This window comes from Ornithorhynchus anatinus, chromosome 1 (assembly GCF_004115215.2).
Source record: "Ornithorhynchus anatinus isolate Pmale09 chromosome 1, mOrnAna1.pri.v4, whole genome shotgun sequence".
NCBI classification, from domain to species: Eukaryota; Metazoa; Chordata; class Mammalia; order Monotremata; family Ornithorhynchidae; genus Ornithorhynchus; species Ornithorhynchus anatinus.
In genome coordinates, this window is record NC_041728.1 from 18,217,951 (window position 1) to 18,239,078 (window position 21,128).

The window sequence follows — 21,128 nt, forward strand, 5'->3', positions numbered from 1 at the left end:
TATCTACCCCAGTGCTTGGTACATAGTAAGCACTTACCAAGTATTATTATTATTATTTAAGGGTAGAATACTTCACCAGCATGGACCTGTGCAGGTTTTCTTCGTCCCCATCCTTGGGCAGAATATCTTGTCCCAGGTCACTTGCCCCAAAATATACATCCACAAGGGACCCCTCCAGGTTAGGTGCCAAGCACTAACTCTATCTTCCCTGAATTAAGGGCGAGTCCCCTAGCTGTAATTTATTTTAGTGCCTGTCTCTCCCTCTAGACTGTAAGTTCCTTGTGGGCAGTGACTGTGTCCACCAACTGCTCGTAAATTAATAGCTCTGCACCCAATAAGTCCTCATTATGTATTTGCCACTTCTGTTGCATGTGGTCTACACATAGTTGGCGCTCAATAAATGCCAGTGATGATGATGGATTGAGGGTAGGGTTTGTTGAATTTGTATAAGCAGGTAATTCTGTCTGGAAGAGTGTGCAAAATGATTCTGTGATGAGAGAGTCCAGATGCAGTCAGAGGATTAGTTTAGGAATAGTGAAAATTGGAGCTGGGATACGGTGAGAGAAGAGACTGGAAAGGTAAGGAGGAGACAGTTGGGAGAAGGTTGAAGCCAATGATTGGGCATTTCTATTTGAGACCAGGTGATCTCAACTGCAGGCACCTCCAGCCTGAGCCTTGGGGGTGAGGTCCAGGTAAGAGACAGGGGCAATTGTCAGAAGACAGAGAGGCTGCCACAGAAAAAGTGGGGATCCCATCCCTTCTGTTTCCAGCCACTCTGGGACTTCAAAGAAGGGTGGAACACAATTGGGACCAGCAAAAGAACCACCTCTTACATCCAAAGTCATTCCTAAAGGATGCTAAGTCTCGGGATAGTGATAAGTTAACTGGAGAAAGCTTGTTGGTGGAGGATGGAATTCAGGAGGGTTTTATATGGGGGCAGTGAGGGAGTTTCAAGCTGGGGAACATTGGGAGTGAGGGGATGGAGGTGGACGAGTCCAAGTGAACCTCTGCTAGGAACTTGGAGGAGCTTGGCTTGGTTGGAACGCGGATAGGTGAGGGGGGGACAAGTCGTTGAGGGCCTTGAAGCTGATGATGAATTTTTCTTTGATGGTAAGAGACCCAGGAAGTTGGTGGAGAGTTTTTCAGAGGAGGGGAGAGAAATGGACCAAGAGATTCTTTGAGGGGTTCAGGAGCTCTCAGGAGAGGTTGGGAGACCAAAAAGGAAGCTAATGCAGTAGTTTAGCAGCAGAACTTGTACCAGGGAGATGACTGTTTGGCTGGAGAGGGAGGAGCAGGTCTGGGAAACGTTGCAAAGGAAGAACCAGTAGGGATTTGGCAGTAGACTCAAGGTGAGAGTTGCACTGCAGCTAGAAGTCGAGGATAACACCCGGCTGCTGGCTTCGGCACAGGTTGGAACCAGATGGGAAAGTTAGGGCAAGAAGTGAGTTTAAGGGGAAGGATGATGACTTTTGTTTTTTTTGCATTGTTTGAGGAAGCAGCAGAATGTCATTGGGGGGTGTTTCCTGGAGACAAAAGCAGAAGTGAGAATGCAGCATAGGTTGAGAGAGAGGTCAAGACTAGAGGGTTAGATAGGGGAGTCTTGGGCAAAGGCATAACTGAAGCCGTGTGAGCCAATGAGCCTCAGGAGAGAGTGAGTGTAAAGTGAGAAGAACAGAGGATTCAGAACAGGGCCTGGTGGTATGACCACAGTAGGAGACGGAGTAGAGTGGCAATTATTTATTATTCAAGATAACTCAAGAAATTAATTTGTATCTCACTGTGTTAGGTTTACACTATCTTTTTTTTTCCTAGTGTAGATGAAGGACATGGGATTCTAAAGCTGTTGTAGTTCAAGTATTTTTGCATGCCAGAAGTGGTCCTTAAATCATTTGAAATGTTGAGAAATATGCTGGTTAGCTCATCGACAAATAAATTCCCTCCTTGATCATATTCACAAATCACTTTAGTTCCTTTTCTCGATCCTGTGAGGTAGGGGAATATGTAAATGCTTGTGTAGTCAACATGCAAGAATTTAGAAAGATAATTGACCGTTTGGATTAAAGTGCCTTTTTGTCATCACAAAAGAAAATGTAGTTTAAAGAAAGTAAAAAAAAAAAATCTTTGGTTGCAATGGTGTTATTTACTGGAAAAATGGAGAAAATTGGCTTTTTCATGATATAATAGTTCCACATTCAAGTCTTTAAAACTAGGCTCATGCTGTCATAAAAGGCAATACTTTGCCCGATGAGCAACCTTTCATGATTTATTAAAAACACCAATCTTTATGTACGAAATTTCATGATTCAAGACTCGAAACTCCTTTGTCAAACATTAAAAACATCAGAAGATTAATTGTGGCCACAAACTAATGTAAAACTCACGCAAGCCTATCCAGTGCAATCTCCTTTGCAGTCTCAAACAGCCAAAACTGCAATTTTACAGGCAAGTGTTCATAACTGGAAAATGTCTACCATAGTCCATTTCAGCCTATACTTGGTATTGATTTGTTTTGAGTACAGTATAGGGAATTTTTAATTTTTCATTCCAGGGCGGCAAATTCACACTTTGGCTCTGCAGCTGGATTAGGAGCTGCAATGGACAGGTTCTCTACAATGACCAGGACCAAACGCTGCGGAGTCGAGCTCTGGCATTTACGCTTTCAAAATAGAAATAAAGAAGCAGTGTAACCTAGGGAAAGGGCACAGACCTGGGTTCTAATCCCAACTCCACCACTTGTCCTCTGTGTGACCTTAGGCAAGTCACTTTCATTCTCTACGACTCAGTTACCTCCTCTGTCAAATGGGGATTAACAGGGTCATAAGCGCTATGTGGGACAGGGACTATGTCCAACTTGATTATTTTGTATCTACCTCAGCTCTTAATATAGTGCCTTGCACATAGTAAGCATTTAACAAATACCATGAAAAAAGAAAACAGAAATCAAATTGGCAGTTGCTACCTCTAACATGGAGAAATTCTCAAAGCAGACATACAAACCAAAACTTTGAATAATATTGCTCTCTGCTACCCTGGAGAAAATAGAGGAGGCTGTGTAGAGCCCCACAAATGGATTGAGTCTTATTTTCTGTAGAAAATTAATATTTTGAAATCTTAAACCACCCTAGTGAAATCTCCAAATATAGAGACGATATATATACACTGACTCATTAGACTGTAATCTCCTTGTGGGGAAGAAACTTGTTTTGCTTCTCTGGTACTTTCCCAAACATTCGGTGGAGTGCTTTGATCTCAGTACATATATGTTAAATCCAATGATTTCAGTCAATCATTTTTGAGCGCTTATTGAGTACAGAACATTGTAATAATGATAATAATAATTACGTTTTTTATTAAGTGCTCACTATGTACCAAGCACTGTTCTGTGCACTGGGGCAAACACAAGGTAATCAGGTTGTCCCCTGTGGGCTCAGTAAATTAAGCGCTCAGTAAATATGATTGACTGACTGATCTATGCAGTTGGGATCTGTACAATTTAGGCACTCGATCTTAATTGAATTTAATTTGATTTGGCACTTGACTCTTAATCCCCATTTTACAGATGTAGTAACTGAGGCACAGAGAAGTTAAGTGACTTGCTCAAGGTCTCACAGCAGACAAGTGGCAGACTCAGGATTAGAACCTTCCTCCTCTGACTCTCAAGCCCACGTTCTTGCCACTAGGCCATGCTGCTTCTCTTATTGTACTAAGTGCTTTCGAGAGTCCAAGCTGGTAGATACATTCCCTGAGATTATAGTCTAGAGGGAGATACAGACATTAACCCAAATAAAAAAGTTTGGCTTGCCACTAAGGCACGCTGCTCCTTTAGCAGTGAGGAAACATGGACTTCACAGTTCGGCAGAAAAATGATTTGAGCAGCAGAGTATGGACTGGAGTGGGGAGAGAGAGGAAGCAGGGAGGTCAGCAGGGAGGCTGATGCAGTAATTGAGGCCCTGCCTACCTGGACATCGCAGCTCACCTGGTCTGGATCGATGAGGCAAAACAGCTAGATGAACAACTCTAATGGGCTGGGTTGGGAACAGCAGTATGTACCTGGAAATGAAATAGTCTTGAACAACACAACAGCAGGCAAAACCACCAAAGTCCACTGACAGGGCACCATGAAGTCTCACACAAGAATGGTCAGAAACACAGTAATAGACTGTAAGCCCACTGTGGGCAGGGAATGTGTCTGTTGATTGTTGCATTGTACTCTCCCAAGCACTTAGTACAGCACTCTAAACTCAGTAAGCGCTCAAATACAATAATAATAATAAAAGTATTAGCTATGCACTTTCTATGTGCAAAGCACTGTATTAAACTCTGGGGTAGATACAAGATCACCAGGTTCCACAGGGAGCTCACAGTCTAAGTAGGAGGGAGAACAGGTATTGAATCTCCAGTTTGCAAATGAGGGAACTGAGGCACAGAGAAGTTAAATGACTTGCCCAATGGTCACAGAGCAGATACATAACATAGCTGACATCAGAAACCAGATCCTATGACTCCCAGGCTCATGCTCTTACCACTAGGCCATGCTAAATAGCGGAAGTCACGCTAACTGAAATTTCATTCATTCATTCAATAGCATTTATTGAGTGCTTACTATGTGCAGAGCACTGTACTAAGTGCTTGGAATGTACAATTAGGCAACAGATAGAGACAATCACTGCCCATTGATGGGCTTACAGTCTAATCGGGGGAGACAGACTGACAAAAACAATAGCAATAAGTAGAATCAAGGGGCTGTACATCTTATTAACAAAATAAATAGGGTAATAAAAATATATACGGATGAGCACAGTGCTGAGGGGAGTGGCAGGGAGAGGGGGAGGAGCAGAGGGAAAGGGCAGGGAGTGGGGGCTTAGCTGAGGGGAGGTGAAGGGGGGGGCAGAGAGGCAGCAGAGGGAGCAGAGGGAAAAGGGGAAGCTCAGTCTGGGAAGGCCTTTTGGAGGAGGTGAGCTCTCAATTTTCAAATTTCCCGGATTGAACAAAAATGAGAGAAGTCACCAATTGGAGGCAAAGCAAGGTCAAATGATCAACTCATTTAAGGGCCTTCTGAAAGACAAGAAAGAAAATTGAATGCGTATAAACTTAATTCGACAAATTCAATTGGTTTGAAGTGAACCTTGGTGCAAGAAGAGAGCAGCATGGCCTAATGGATAGAGCACAGACTAGGGAATCAGCAGGACCTGGGTTCTAATCCCAACTACTCCACTTATCTGCTGTATGACCTCAGGCAAGTCACAACTTCTCTATGCCTCAGTTACCTCATCTGTAAAATGAGGGTTAAAACTGTGAATCCCATGCGGGACATGTACTGTGTCCAAAGTGATTAGCGAATATATACCTCAGCGCTTAGTACAACATCGGGCACGTAGTAAACATTTAACAATGCTGTAAGAAGAAAAAATAGGCTCTGTCCTTATTCAGTGTGACCTGGTTTTTCCAAGCCACTATATTTATAATTTCAATATTGGAGAGCCCCTTAAATGACAGCCAATAATTTGCTTTTAATTTCAATAGCGTTCTTCATATTTCTCGAATAGATTTATCATGGGCCATTAGGATTCTGAACTGTGGGAGACAGAAATGGTCCTATGCTCAGAAAAGCCGTAGGTGGCATACCAATGCACGAGTCTTTCTGGAAAAGCAACTGAATGGCGAATGACTGCTGTCAAAATGATGTCTTTTGCAAAACCAGAATAATCCTTCCTGAGCGACTTTCCTAGCCAGAGGAGCCATTTCAAGAACGAAATCCCCATTAAATTTGTTTGTAAAAGATAAATTATGTAAATACGACTCTCCTGCTTGCAAGGATAAAACTTATTTGTTTGTGATGAATGCTAGAGTGAATTGCCAGAAGACATGTTCCCTCCATTTCTAACCCCTTATGCCTTGAAAATTCACTTTAAAATCAGATTATTTCTCCATAACACAAAGCAAGCATGTTTGACACTTTCCCCCGACCACAGCTGCTAGCTCACGTAGCTGCCGAAATAGCATCTTGGCATCCCAGACTACATAATTGAGATGAGTGAATCTGGCAATGCACGGGCTTGATTGCGTAGCTGAAATTTATTCCCTAAAGCTGTCCCGCAGTTGAAATACTAGGTCCAGATCTCAAAAGGTGTTGTGCTGGGTTTTATTTTGGTGGTGGTGTTTTTTTCCCCACCACTGTTCAGCATGTTTTAGAGAGCATAATAGTAAATCTTTATTATGTATTTTCAGAGAATTATGCCCGTAGTCTTTATGGTTGAGACACTGAGCCAGGTTGTAAAAAGCAATACATCACACAGAGTTCCGAGTTTTCCAACACCCAGACAAGATAATTGATGGTGGTCAGATTTAGGCATGCTAGTTTCAGGGAGGCTTTTCCACGTTGTTCCGTACCATGCAAATAGTATCCCCTGTGCCGGTCTCATGGGCTCTGAATCAACTGTAATCGGACCCCGTATTTTGCCACAGCCATGTTGACGGCCGGAGAAATTTCAAGTGTTAGGAGAGACTAAGGGATGTATCTGTAGCTCCACTGTCAAGGACAAGGCCTAACTGAGGATGTTACGCAGGCTTGCCTTTTACATGTTCCTGTTCTCTTCACCTGCCAAGCCCCACTCCCTTTCTGTACTGAACTTTTCAAAACTCTGGTATCTCCAAGCCAATGTACTCTATGACCTTTTGGAACCTCCTTTGCCGTCAAACCACGTCCATCTCCATCTTCCAAGCACTTCTACAACGTCGTCTCCTACAGAGAGCTTTCCCTACTAATCCGAGCTTTTTCATCTTGGTTCCATTTGGTGTATATCATCTATGTCTGCCTGTATCTGTCATTAGATTGTAAGATTCTCAAGGGCAAACAGCTACAGTGCTATCCCTGGAGCTGGTGGAACAGGTCTGCTAATTTGATCAGGTAGCAGGCATTTAGTACAGTGCTCGGCACACAGTAAGTGCCCAATAAATGTTGTCGGTTGCTTAAGTAGTCCCCCGGGTGTCTTCTCCTGAAGGCCTCTGTATGGTCATACAGTACCATGAGATGAGCAGTCCTTACTAGTTACTGAAAAATAACTAGTACATGTAAGCATGCGGACAGGGCTTGCTTCACAAACGTTATTATTGTTATTATTATTATTATCCAGAACACGCCTTTCTCAGAACATGTCAGAAAACAAAACTGTTACTGGGGTCTTCTAATAGCTGAGTGAGTTTATGAAAAGCAGCATGGCTTAGTGGAAAAAAGCATGGGCCTGGGAGCCAGAGGTCTTGGGTTCTAATCCCAGCCCTGCCAAATGCTTGCTGTGTGAACTTGGGCAAGTCACATAACATCTCTGTGCCTCAGTTCGTCTGCTCTCCTCTGCCTTAGACTGTGAGTCCAATGCAGGGCAGAGACCGTGTTCCACCTAATTTATTGGTATCTACCCCAGGGCACTTTGTTAAATGTTTACTTCGTGTCAAACACTGTTCCAACACCATAAAAAGTGAACTATTTAAAGTATTTAATATATGCACAGGGAAGAAAGTACAAACCATTAGAACCCAGTTAATTGGCCCACCTATAGAGTTACTATATATATTCACATAACTGCCTCAATGTGCAATTTTTCATCCCTAATTTTTGAGGCCATAAAAATCTTTTTATAAGCAGTGGTAATGGTGTGCATAAGACAAAGAGAAGAGTCTTAACTCTCAAATGCCACAGGTCAATCAGTCATATTTATTGAGCATTTACTGTGTGCAGAGCACTGTAGTGAGTGCTTGGGAGGGTACAATTTAAGAGGCACACTCCCTGCCCACGTTCAGACAAGTTTTCTCTTTGAGATGGGTAATAGCGAGTGTGGGGTAAGAAGAGAAGGGTCTAAACTTTTGAAAGTTCTATAGGTGCAGATTCATGTTGGGAAGGAAGTTTCTTCAATGGGATCTGGGAACTTCTGGCTGGAAGAGGAGAAGCCCGGTGGTGAGAGAGTATAATTCATATGCTCCTCTTGGAGAGAGTGCAGTAAAAGAAACAAGTCTCGATTACCCTTTTTTGATCAATCAGTCAGAGATTTATTGAGCTCATGCGCATGGGAGAGAACAATATAGTCAGTAGGCATCATCCCTGTTCACAAGGACCTTACAGTCTAACTGGGGGAGACAGACATTATAATAAATGACAGATAAGGGAAGCAACCACATAAATGCTGTGGAGATGGGTATGGGGAGAAGTACTTAAGTACTTACCTTGTATTACTAGATTTAATTCTTTACCCCAGATAAAAAGCCCCCCCCCATTTTGGGGGTGCAAAAATTATGCAAGAGAGTGAGAAATTCTGTAAGTACACGCTGTACACTGTTCATTCAATTCTACAAAGAAAGAGGGAGTGCTCTCTACGTAGCCCAAAAGATCACTGAAAAAATAGAAGTCTTTGAGAGAAATCTTGAAATATTATCAGGGGGACTATCATTCTGTCAATTTCATTCCTATTAAAAACCAATAACAACGAAATGATGCAAGTGTTTGATATGGAAATCAAGCTCCAAAATAGCTGGTTTATTTTTCAGTGTGTACTACACATCATTAATTTTAGAAATCTCAAGGAGGACAAAATGCATTTTCTGACTGACAGAGTTAATGGTGAATAATGTTATTTTCCAACAAGCTGCCCTGCTCCAAAGCTCTAACCCCTGCTTTTCCGCTTCTCCCTTCTTGGCTCAGTGGAAAGAGCACGGGCTTGAGAGTCAGAGGTGGTAGGTTCTAATCCCACCTCCGCCACTTGTCAGCTGTGTGACTTGGACAAGTCACTTAACTTCTCTGTGCCTGTGTCCTCATCTGTAAAATGGGGATTAAGACTGTGAGCCCCACGTGGGACAACCTGATAACCTTGTATCTATCCCAGTGCTTAGAACAGTGCTTGATACATAGTAAGCACTTAACAAATATCATTATTATTCTCATTCCCAAGCTCTGGACCCCAAATGTGCAAATCTAATGATTATGCTGTGTCTTCCATCAATTAGATCATTAGTCAAAACACTGAATAAGGACTAATGACTAACTCTTTCTCGAACCCCTCATGTTTGCCTGCCTATTGACCCACCAATGCCTACGTTCTCATACATGCCTGCTCAAGGCAAACGTAAGGTTCCCACTGCTTCTTAACAGCAGAAACAGTGCTAGCCCCATTTACACAGTAATAGTAGAAATAGCAGTAATAGTGTTTGTGTGACTGTTGGGTGCAATCCACTGTACTAAGCACTTGAGGAAGTACAAAACAAAGAACTGATATTTTTCCTGCCCATGAGGAGCTTCCCCTCTAAAAGGAGATAAGAGACTTAAAAATAGCCCCATCAAAATGAATCATTGAATGTAAAGGTTCATATACATATGTAAAAATGGGCTGTGGATGAGAATAAATGCCTGAGTTTAGAACAGTGCATGACACATAGTAAGTGCTTAACAAATACCATAATTATAATAATTATTGCTAGCTCTAGGGTTGGCTGGTGGGTTTAAATTTGGGGTTCTGGGAATCAACTGAGAAAGATTTGTGGGAAGAAGAAGATTGTTTTAAGGGGACTTGGGAGCATGGAAAGGGGTGTGGTCTTTCAGATTTGGGAAGGAAAGGAATTCCAACTCAGTGAAATAGGAGTAAGGGGATTGAGGCAGGGGAGGAGAGAGCAAGGACCAACAGTAAATTTGGCTTGTGAGGAGTGAAGGGAGAAAATTGGAGAGAAGTGGGCAAAGAAAGCAGATAGGTAAGGTGAACTGAGTTGGTGGAGAGTCTGAAAGTTGACTGTGGAGAGTTTTTGTTTAATACAGACATGGGATTCCAGTGGACAGTTTTGCCGAGAAGAGAGATGGTGCTAAATTTCCCGTCAAATAGATGTTCCCCACAACGTCTATTTGTAGTATATAGGTTAATGGGGGTGGAGGCTACAGCCTGCGTCCCTGGCCTTGATGGACTGCCATGAGGCCACTCAAATCAGCAGTGGGCTGGAGGCGGGGGTCTTCTGTACCAAGCAGAGAAGCAGCATGGCTCAGTGGAGAGAGCACGGGCTTGGGAGTCAGAAGATCATTGGTTTTAATCCCAGCTCTGCCACTATCAGCTGTGTAACTTTGGGCAAGTCATTTAACTTCTCTGTGCCTCAGTTCCCTCATCTGTAAAATGGGGATTAAGACTGTGAGCCCCATGTGGGGCAACTTGATTACCTCGTATCTACCCCAGTGCTTAGAACGGTGCTTGGCACATAGTAAGCGTTTATCAAACACTATCATTATTATTATTACAAAGCAGGACAGGCTCCATGGCCATTTGGGCAGCTTGAAGATGCTGGTCCCCACAGTGGATTCATGGGCTCCTCCTGTTTGTTTAGCCGGCACGATTCAATCACCATCAGGCAAACGAAGGACGGCACACCAACCTAACGGACAATTCTCGGTATTGATTTGTGATGAGGTTTGAGCACTTACTCTGTATGGAGCCCAACAGATTAAGTAAAAGCGATTCCTCAAGGAATTTACAGGCTAGTGGAAATTGAAAACCTATTTCCGTGGAATTCATTCATCTTTACAGCCATGTTCTTTGGCTGCGACCTTCTCATCCAATGCACATGTCAGAGGAGACCTCCAACAATAGATTTATAGTCTTAGGTGAGAAATTATAATAATTATTATTAATATTAATAATGATAATTATGACATTTGTTAAGCACTCTGTGCCAGGCACTGAATTAAGTACCGGAGTAGATTCTCTAGACTGTCAGCTCACTGTGGGGAGGGAATGTATCTGTTGTTGTATTACACTTCCCCAAGTGCTTAGTACAGTGTGTTGGACACAGTACATGCTCAATAAATACTACTGAATGAATGAATCCAAGATAACTGGGGTGGACACACTCCCTGTCCCACACAGAGCTCCTAGTCTTAATCTCCATTTTACAGATGAGGTAATTAAGGCACAGAGAGGATAAGTGACTTGCCCAAGGTCACGGAGCAGACAGGTGGCGTGCGGAGATTAGAACCCATGACCTTCTGACTCCCAGGCCCGTGCTCTCTCCACTAGGCCATGCCAAGAGAACAATAAGAAGGGGCAGACTGGAAAAAGGAAGAGATGGATGTACACAAATGTATTGTCAATATCTCAGGCCCAGACAGTCTCAATGGGAGACGTAAAACAGGCAAGAGTGAAGGCTGAGAAATTGATGTTTTCTTATTGAGTGCTTATCTGGTTGTTACAGATAAAGAATTTATAGCTAGGTTCAGCTCTTGCTGTCGACTACAAGTCTGTCTTGTCGACCACTAGATGCTGTTAGGTTATCTATTGGGCATTTGGGATCATTTGTTTCTTGATTATTTTAAATTGTAATATGCACCCTGACTGAAAACGAAGAGGAATTATAACGGAGTCTCAATTTACAGTCAGAAAAGACTGCCAGGTCGTTGCCGTGGGGGAGGTGATTGTTAGTTGTCCCCCTCAGGTAACGAGCCTCAGACAGGTGATATCGCATACTGGCAAATGCTGGGATTGGAAGGCATTGGAAGGCTAGGAGCAGTAGATTTCAATTCTGGGCTCAAGGAAGGGCAATCCATGGCCACAAAGTTGCCTCTTTGGGCCAAACTAGGCATAGGAGGAGTCTGCTGGGGTCTGGTTGGGTTCCTGACTCTCCCCAACCCCATTCTAAGTCCAGACGTGGCTTCCCAGGTGCAGGCCCTACTAGATAGAGGCCGGGCCTGGGAGTCAGAGAATCCAGCTTATAATTCCAGCTCTGCTACACACATTCAAGATGAGAGAAAGGGGAAAGCAGGTGACTACCAAGTAAAAAAAAAAAAAAAAGAAAGAAAGAAAACAGCTTCCTTATAATATAGAAGCAGTAGTTACCATTTGATAAGTGACGGAAGTGTTCATAAGAAAGGGGATGATAGGCACACACCAAAATTCAAAGAATTATGGGATTTACAGGAAGAGACTTTTTTTAAAAACTGAAATTTGGTTTGCTGCTCCAAGATTCAATTTCTTTCTCATTCTTGTCAAACAGTTCCCAGGTTAGCATCTGGAAATTCTGGGGAGCGAGACTCCAATTGTATCCCTCTGCCCTTTTCAATATTCGGTACTTTAATTGGTTGGCCATTCTACATCTTCCCTACAGGTTAGCCGGATAGAAAGCAGGAGAGGGATGCAATGACTAGCCAATCAAATTACGGAACACTGAAAAGGTCAAAGCCGTATTGCAGGATCTTATAATCGACAGAATATATGAGACATTAAAATTCTACCACTTCATTCTTATGACAAAGACGGTAATGAGAACGGAAAATGGCACCACATAAATCTATTGGCATGACAATCATTGTTCTGAGAATTGAGCACATAATTTAACCCATTCCCATTACCTTTAAAAAGTGCATTATTGTCATGTCCCATAGATTCTGTGCGGAGGTTAGGCATCGTAGAGTCAGCGGAATGAAATGTCTTGCAGGGGATGTTGCAATCACAACACTTTAATGGATTAATAATACTAAATTTAACTGTCTACATTCAAGAAAATGCAGACATACACCCTCGGCATATTGAGCAAGGTTGTTGGGGCAGCACATTTGACTTCCTCTGAGAACAAGGAGAAAGGTTTTATGGCACTCCCACAAGGAGAGAGATTGCAGCGACTCTCATTTTCACTGAAGCTTTCCTCAGGGACTTGGACCAAAGATTCCAACTCAAAAACCCCTAATGGAATCTGGAGAGCTAGGAACGGGAAATGGGTTCTACAGCTTGTTCCTCGGACGGTTATTGAAGAAGACAGGCTCAGGCTTATTGCCGCCCTGAAAGTCCCTCTTCAGCTGTTTCTGCTCAGAAATTTAGACTTACTGCATGTTTCTCTGCAACAGGATTGATCCTGACCGGAAAAGGAGGATGATAGATTTAACGGGGAGTTGGTAAGGTAGCTCAGGTGCTTCGTTTGACCCCTTTGAGGACATAATGATGTAGGTAAAACCACCGTTTCCCCCGACCCCCACCCCCATCCCTAGCCACAGTTTTTTTTATTCGAGTTTGGAGGAACTTTTGTGCTCATCGGGGGACCCAGGTACTTCACTTCCTTTCTCTGGGTCTCAGTTAACTCATCTGTAAAATGGGGATTATGACTGTGAGCCCCACCTGGGACAACCTGATTACCTTGTATCTACCCCAGGGCTTAGAACAATGCTTGTCACATAGTAAGCGCTTAACAAATACAATCATTATTATTATTATTATGTTATACGCAGAGAGCTGGAGAGTGCAAATGCTACCACCTCTCTCTTCATTTCAGGGAACTACACAGCATCCCAACAGGGTACCACTGTGGCTCTTGAAGATGGTCTGAAGGGCATAGGAATCAGGGAATCCATAGTCCTAAGCCTTTAGCAATTTGCTGTTGAATGCTAATGAAGGATCATTTAGCAGTACAGACCTAAAGATCTAAAGCTGAACTTACCCAGGACAGAGCAGAGATGCAAAAGGAATTGGCGAATGGCACTGCATTTTCTTTGGAGATGTCAAGAAAGGCAGGAGAAAGGTTGGAAAGGGCAAATTTTCTATCCATCTTAAACAAAAAATGGAGAGAGTGATCCTGGTAATTAAAAACATCTTAATTGCTACCCTGGAAGATATTCAATCAAATTTACCTCCATCTAGAAAGCTGGAAACAAAGCAGCAGTAGTAATGCAAAGATCATCTCGTTCCCGGCCGTTTACTGTCCTTTTCGGATGGACCGAATACAGGAAGGGGAAAGCTTCAGATGGAATCTTTTTATTCCTTCCATCTTGATTTTCTTTTGAACAAATTTAGGAAGCATGATCTGGAAACTGTATAAAGGTGGATATCTAACTGGTTCAAGCATGGGGAAGGAGTGCGGCCTAATAGAGCACGGGACTGGGCATCAGAAAGGACCAGGGTTGTAATCTCGGCTCTGCCACTTGTCTGCTGTATGACCTTGGGTGGGTCACCTTGCATGTCTTGTCTCATTTGCATCATCTGTAAATTGGGGGTTAAGACTATGAGCATCTCGTGAGACATGGACCGTGTCCAACATGACTAGCTGAATCTACCCCAGCGGTTAGTACAATGCCTGGCACATAGGAAGTGCTTAAGAAATACCATTAAAAAAAAAAAGGACCAGGCCAAAGAAACATCAGCCTGGAAGGGGAGAAAATCAGGAGGAGTAGCCGTCCCAAGGATTTCAGTCCCGGGACCTTCTGGAGGATGTAATTAATCGTACTTATCGATGTTACGCCTCTTCACTGTTTGGAAATGAGAGGAAAAGGGTCACTGTAGATCGTATCTATGGCTTCAGAAAATGAAGGGGGAGCTCGCAGAGGAAAAGTACATTAAGAAAAATGATCGAGATTTCAATGAGTCACTGAGTGTTCCACTCAGAAATATAATCTACAGAACAGTGATTTCTATTTAAGGCACTTGAGCCGCTTCTTTACCATTCTTCTACAGATGTCAATACTTTGGGATTCTGTGTTTCTCTGCCTTGAGGGGCTGGCATTCTGGGCTCTGTTCAGGGAATAGACCTAAAGTGACAAATCACTCAAATAATCTGTACGAGAGGAAAGGATCAGGTCCATATGTGCCAGAGGTGGCCAAGCGACCACTCCCAGGCTGTGTGAGAAGCAGCGTGGCTCAGTGGAAGGAGCCTGGGCTTGAGAGTCAGAGGTCATGGGTTCGAATCCCAGCTCTGCCACTTGTCAGCTGTGTGACTGTGGGCAAGTCACTTAACTTCTCTGTGCCTCAGTTACCTCATCTGTAAAATGGGGATGACGACTGTGAGCCTCACCTGGGACAACCTGATTACCTTGTATCTACCCCAGTGCTTAGAACAGTGCTTTGCACATAGCAAGCACTTAACAAATACCAACATTATTATTATTATGAGACTCTTCTTCACTTGCTGTCTTTTGGGGCTCACTTTTTGCCAGAAAGGCGGGTTGCTTTGTGCCACTGCTCCAGACCTGGGGAGCCAGAGATGCTCTCCTCCACCCGATGGGGCCTGGGCAGGAAGGGCTGCAGTGTCTGCCTCACTCCAGTCGTCTCCACTTACTTCCACCTCTTGCCCCAACCTGATTCCCTTCTTCCTGTCCCATTGAAAGAACTTTCTTTGACCTGTGGCTCTCGGCTGTACTGTTTTGTGTTTGCAGCTCTTCCATTAATGAAGCTTGTACACCCTGATGGATGCAAATGTGACATTTCACTTTCCCCAAATTGTCAGTTTGAAGATCACCTGTATTGGCCAGGTCCCTTTCTCTAGTCAAGTTGGCCTATGTATTTACAGAAGGCTCAGCTCCCCTGAGTTGAATTAGAGAGGATTCCAACAAATCGGGCCAGAAATGTGTTCCACTCAACAGCAGTGTGTGTGTGGAAAACTTTGCTCTCCACCCCAGCCCGCACAATCCCAACGTAAATATTCCTATACTCTACTATTTCCCTTATCTATTTTATTGTCTGTCTTCTCCTATAGAGTGTAAGCTCCCTGTGGGGAGGGAATTGCATCTACCAACTTGATTATACTGTATTTTCGCAAGAGCATGATGCAGTGTTCTGCACACAGTGATCGCTCAATGCATACCACAGCTTGATAGAAACAGATGGGGTTATCTCCGCATCTGCCGCTGAGCTGTCCTAGTAGGGAAAATATTCCACAGCCACAGACTACAGAGCTTGAGTGTGAAAAATCAAAATAAGAATACCCACTCCTGATGGTACGAGATCCCAAACTAAAATATCAAGTCGGTGGACCACAATATTAGCCACTTTATAGCTGAAGGAAGCATAGCATGTCTGAGCAGGCCAATTAAGGTACCCGTTGCTTAAAAACTGCAAAAGAACATAATAATATTGATGGTATTTGTTAAGCGCTTATTTTGTGTCAAGCACTATACCAAGAGCTGGGGTAGGTACAAGCTAATGAGGTTGGATACGTCCCTGTCCCACATAGGGCTCGCACTCTTCTCCCCATTTACCCTATGAGGAAACTGAGGCACAGAGAAGTTAAGCAACTTACCCAAGGTCACATAGAGGATGAGAGTTCTAATCCCAGCTCTGCTATGTTCATTCAATAGTATTTATTAGGCGCTTACTATGTGCAGAGCACATAGCGCTTAAAAATATTGTTGCTATTTAAGAGCTTACTATGTGCCATGCACTGTTCTAATCGCTGGGGTAGATACAAGGTAATCAGATTGTCCCACTTAGGGCTCATGGTCTTCATCCCCATTTTACAGATGAGGTAACTGAGACACAGAGAAGTTAAGTGACTTGCCCAGGGTCACACAATTGACAAGTGGCAGAGTTGGGATTAGAACCCATGACCTCTGACTCCCAAGCCCGGGCTCTTTCCACTGAGCCACGTTGCTTCTCTATGTGTCTGCTGACTCCCAGGCCCAAGTCCATCCACTAGGCCCCACTGTTTCTCTTTGTTTCAGGTGCCCAACTTTAGCTCACCAACAGGTTTGGTGTGGTTTTTTTTTAAATGGTATTTGTTAAGTGCTTACTATGTGCCAGGCATTGCACCAAGCACTGAAGTAGATACAAAGCAATCCCGTTGAACACAGTCCCTGTCCCACATGGGACTCAGAGTCCCAATCCCCATTTTACAGATAAGGCAACTGAGGCCCAGAGAAATGAAATGACTTGCCCAAGGTCCTATAGCAGACAGTGTTATGGGTGAACAGTTGCCCATACCTCAACCCAAAGCTACTTTTATCTATCAATATCTATCTATCCCCACACACACACACACACATATACACACACACACACACATATATATGTATATGTATAGTGTATATATATAAGGGATATATATATGTGCATGCTCTCTCATTTTTATGAGATCGTCTATTTACCATTCATTTTTACCATTCATTTATTCACTCATTTATATATCCACTTTTGTATCTCCATGTACTTCCAGTTGTCTCCTGGAACTTCCTCCTATTCTCACTATCTGTGAATTAATAATACACCTCTTGCTCCCCAGTGGGGTTGATGGCATCTCGAGGACAGGGACCGTATCTTTTGCTTCTGCTTAGCACACTGCTCTTCCTTAAGTAAGTGCCCAGTCAATGCTATTGGTTAATTATTTGCATGTGTATTACCGCCCAAGGTTTTTAATTCGTAATTAAATACATTGAATCAATATCAGAAACATGTACATTCATATCCCCTTGATTCTATTTATCATGATTAAGTTGTCTTGTTTTTTGTCCGTCTCCCCTGATTGGACTGTGAGTCCGTCAGTTGGCAGGGATTGTCTCTATCTGTTGCCGAATTGTACATTCCAAGCGCTTAGTACAGTGCTCTGCACATAGTAAGCGCTCAGTAAATACTATTGAATGAACAAATGAATGAATATGCTCGTAATCTCCAATATGCAGCTGTGTAGGACATCAGTAAATCCATCTTCCATCCTATCTACCAATAAATATGCTAAATTAGATGGAAGGATGGTTCTAAAGATTGCAATAACTTTCTTTGTTTTTATACTGATGCTGGAATTTACCCTATGATAAGGATATCAGTCCCTATAGTTTATACACATCATTCATTCAATAGTATTTACTGAGCGCTTACTATGTGCAGAGCACTGTACTAAGCACTTGGAATATATAAATTGGTAACAGATAGAGACAGTCCCTGCCCTTTGACGGGCTTACAGTCTAATCGGGGGAGACGGACAGACAAGAACAATGGCAATGAATAGAATCAAGATGGCAGTAAATAGAATCAAGTATAAACTTTAAAATACGGCTTCATTTCTTCAGCCGCAGACCCTTATCAATGAGGGGGGGAAATCTACCTGGTATTCTAAATCTATTCAAATAATTTATCATCAAATTGATTACACAGCAGAGAGAAAGTCTTTCATCAAACCATTGCAGAGAAGCGAATTTAGTTCTCCTGCCAAACACCGCTGTAGGACTTTGAAACTTTGTTCAGAGAGCCAAATTGTTCCAATAGAGTGCATACGCTGTGAATATAGTTCACATTATCGATCTGTTTATTTGATAATCTCAGAATTCGACTCTTAGGAAAATCAATTTTCAGTATAAAATTTACTTTTTCCCGTGTCTCAGTCTCACCCTCTCCGCATAACAACCAAGATGACAAAGTGGGCCCTGGCAGAAAACATTGCTTAAATAAATCCCTAGCAATTACATTCATAAAAGAGTCTATGACCCGTCACATACGGTGTGTGCAGAATTGCAATAATTCACCTGTAGAAGTTCCCAGCAGTAGAGATGAATGCTGAATACAGGGTAGCAGCTAGGGAAGGCTGACGATGGTCACCACGGACCCGATGCCTTTTTGTCAACTGCTGTGTTTGAGGGAAGGGGGCAATTAAAATATCTTAATTAAAATTGAGAACTCTCTAGGTCAACAGCCTCTCAGGCAATAGCAATCACAGGTTGAAGATTCTCAGAGGGCACTGAATGGGTAAATTTCTAAACTCTGCATTGAGGGATATATTCATTTACTGGAGCCAGAAACTTTATATCAATTTAAAGCCTTGCTCCAGAGTCAGAGAAGCAATGAAAAGCAGCATGACGTAGGGGAGAGAGCATGGGCCTGGGAGTCCAAAAGCCATGGGTTCTAATCCTGACTCTGTGTGCCTTAGTGGAAAGAGCACAGGCTTGGGAGTTAGAAGATGCAGGTTCTAATCCTGACTCTGCCACTTGTCTGCTGTGTGACTTTGGACAAGTCACTTAATGCATGATGGCTCAGTGGCAAGAGCCCGGGCTTGGGAGTCAGTCCTGGTTCTGCCACTTGTCAGCTGTGTCACTGTGGGCATCACTTCTCTGGGCCTTAGTTACCTCATCTGTCAAATGGGGATGAAGACTGTGAGCCTCACATGGGACAACCTGATTACCCTGTATCTCCCCCAGCGCTTAGAACGGTGCCCTGCACATAGTAAGTGCTTAACAAATACCAACATTATTATTATTCTCTGTGCCTCAGTTCCCTCATCTCTAAAATGGGGATTAAGACTGTGAGCCCCACGTGGGACAACCTGATTACCTTGTATCTACCCCGGTGCTTAGAACAGTGCTTGGCACCCAGCGCTTAACAAATACCATAATAATAATAATTATTATTTTATTTTGTTTTGTTATCTGTCTCCCCAGTTCTAGACTGTGAGCCGCTGTTGGGTAGGCATTGTCTCAAGTTGTTGCCGAAATGCCCTTTCCAAGCTCTTAGTAGAGCGCTCTGCCCACACTAAGTGCTCAATAAATACGATTGAATGAATGAATAATAATAATTATCTGTGCCTCAGTTACTGCATCTGCAAAATGGGGAATGAGAATGATCCCTACATGGGACAGGGACTGTGTCCAACCCTATTTGCTTGTATCCATCCCAGCACTTAGAACAGTGCCTGGCACATAGTAAGCACTTAAAAAACACCATTATTATTATTACTGTTAACCATGCCTGACAATTGGAGATATGATTAGGGAAGCGGCATGACCTAGTGGATAGACCACATGCCTGGGAGTCTTAAGACCTGAGTTCTAATTCCACCTCCACTATTTCCCTGCCGTGAGCTTGGACAAGTCACTTAACTTCTGTAGCCTTGTTTCCTCATCTGTAAAATAAGGAATCAATAGCTGTTCTCCCTCCTATTTAGACTGTGCCCGCCCTGATTACCTTGCATCTAGCCCAGAACTTTGTAAGAATAATGCTTAGCGCATAAGAAGTGCTTAACCTAGTAAGTGCTTAAAAATATATACCATGCCTCAGTGTTCCAAGTGTGGTATCTCAGGGCCAGTATTTTAACAAAGGTGAGAAAAGTACATTGTTCATATGAAGATCTTTTGGTGCCTCTCAGGGAGACAAAATGGCGGGGAGAGTTTTCCAGGAGCTCACACAGTGTGGCAACAATCAATGGTATTTATTGAGAAGTTAATCCATGCCGAGCACTCTATTATTGAGAGAGTACAATAAAGTAGATATGAACTCTCCCCTCCAGGGGTTACAACCTTTTGGATTATACTATGTTCTATTCTGTTCCAATCGTAGTTATTTGGATGATTGGATGAGAAGCAGTGTGGCTCAGTGGAAAGAGCCCGGGCTTAGGAGTCAGAGGTCGTGGTTCTAATCCTGGCTCCGCCACTTGTCAGCTGTGTGACTTTGGGCAAGTCACTTCATTTCTCTGTGCCTCGGTTCCCTCATCAGTAAAATGGGGATTAAGACTGTGAGCCCCATGTGCGACAACCTGATTACCCTGTAACTACCCTAGTGCTTAGAACAGCGCTCGTCAGGAAACACTTAACAAATATCATGATTATTATTATTATTATTTCCTGATATTATGCTTGTCTACTCAGAGTATACTGTTTTTTGCATTGGAAAATCGTCTGACTCCATCTCTTCCATTTGCTCAAAATCTTTGAAAGCTCTCCCACCCAGTGAGCTTGTCCACCTTCTCACCTATCTGAGAAAAAGAATGTCAGCTATGGATTAATTCAAACATTCTTAAGGCTTGTCATCGTTAATGAAAGCACACCTATCAAACCACGACTTAAAACTAGTCTGTCACTCTTTAGATCAGTTGAAATTTAGAAAGCTGCTGTAAAATACCACTTGACCAAAGTAATTGATTTTGCCATGAACAGAAAATCATATTTAGGTTTGGAGATATATAACATTGAGCAACAACCCCCTTGAAGTGTTTAGATAGATAAGAATGATAGACTAAGGCATTATCTAGGAATTGAATTTATAAGCAGAGATAGGTGGGTATAATCTTAGTTAATTCCACCATTTCTGATGAAGCGGTGTTGCCTTTTAGAGAGCAATAGATTAGTCTCGGTGCCGAGGCTTCAGGTCCACGTATTTTTGTGCGGGAATGGATAGATTTGCATGGGACCACTCACCCGCTGTTTTTCAGGCCAGTTGTGTTCACGCTAGAGCACAGAATACAATCGGTGAGTAGGCAGGCGAGGGGCACAACACATCATGAATCGCACTCAAAGCTTTTTTGTCTTCCCTCTTTTGTGTGTGCGTGTGCTTATTTTTACATGCGAGACCCATTTACGTCCAAGGTTACCACTGGATAATGCTGATGTTCTTGTGCCCTAACCCAGCAAGTGGTTTCCTTGGTAGCCAGTTGCA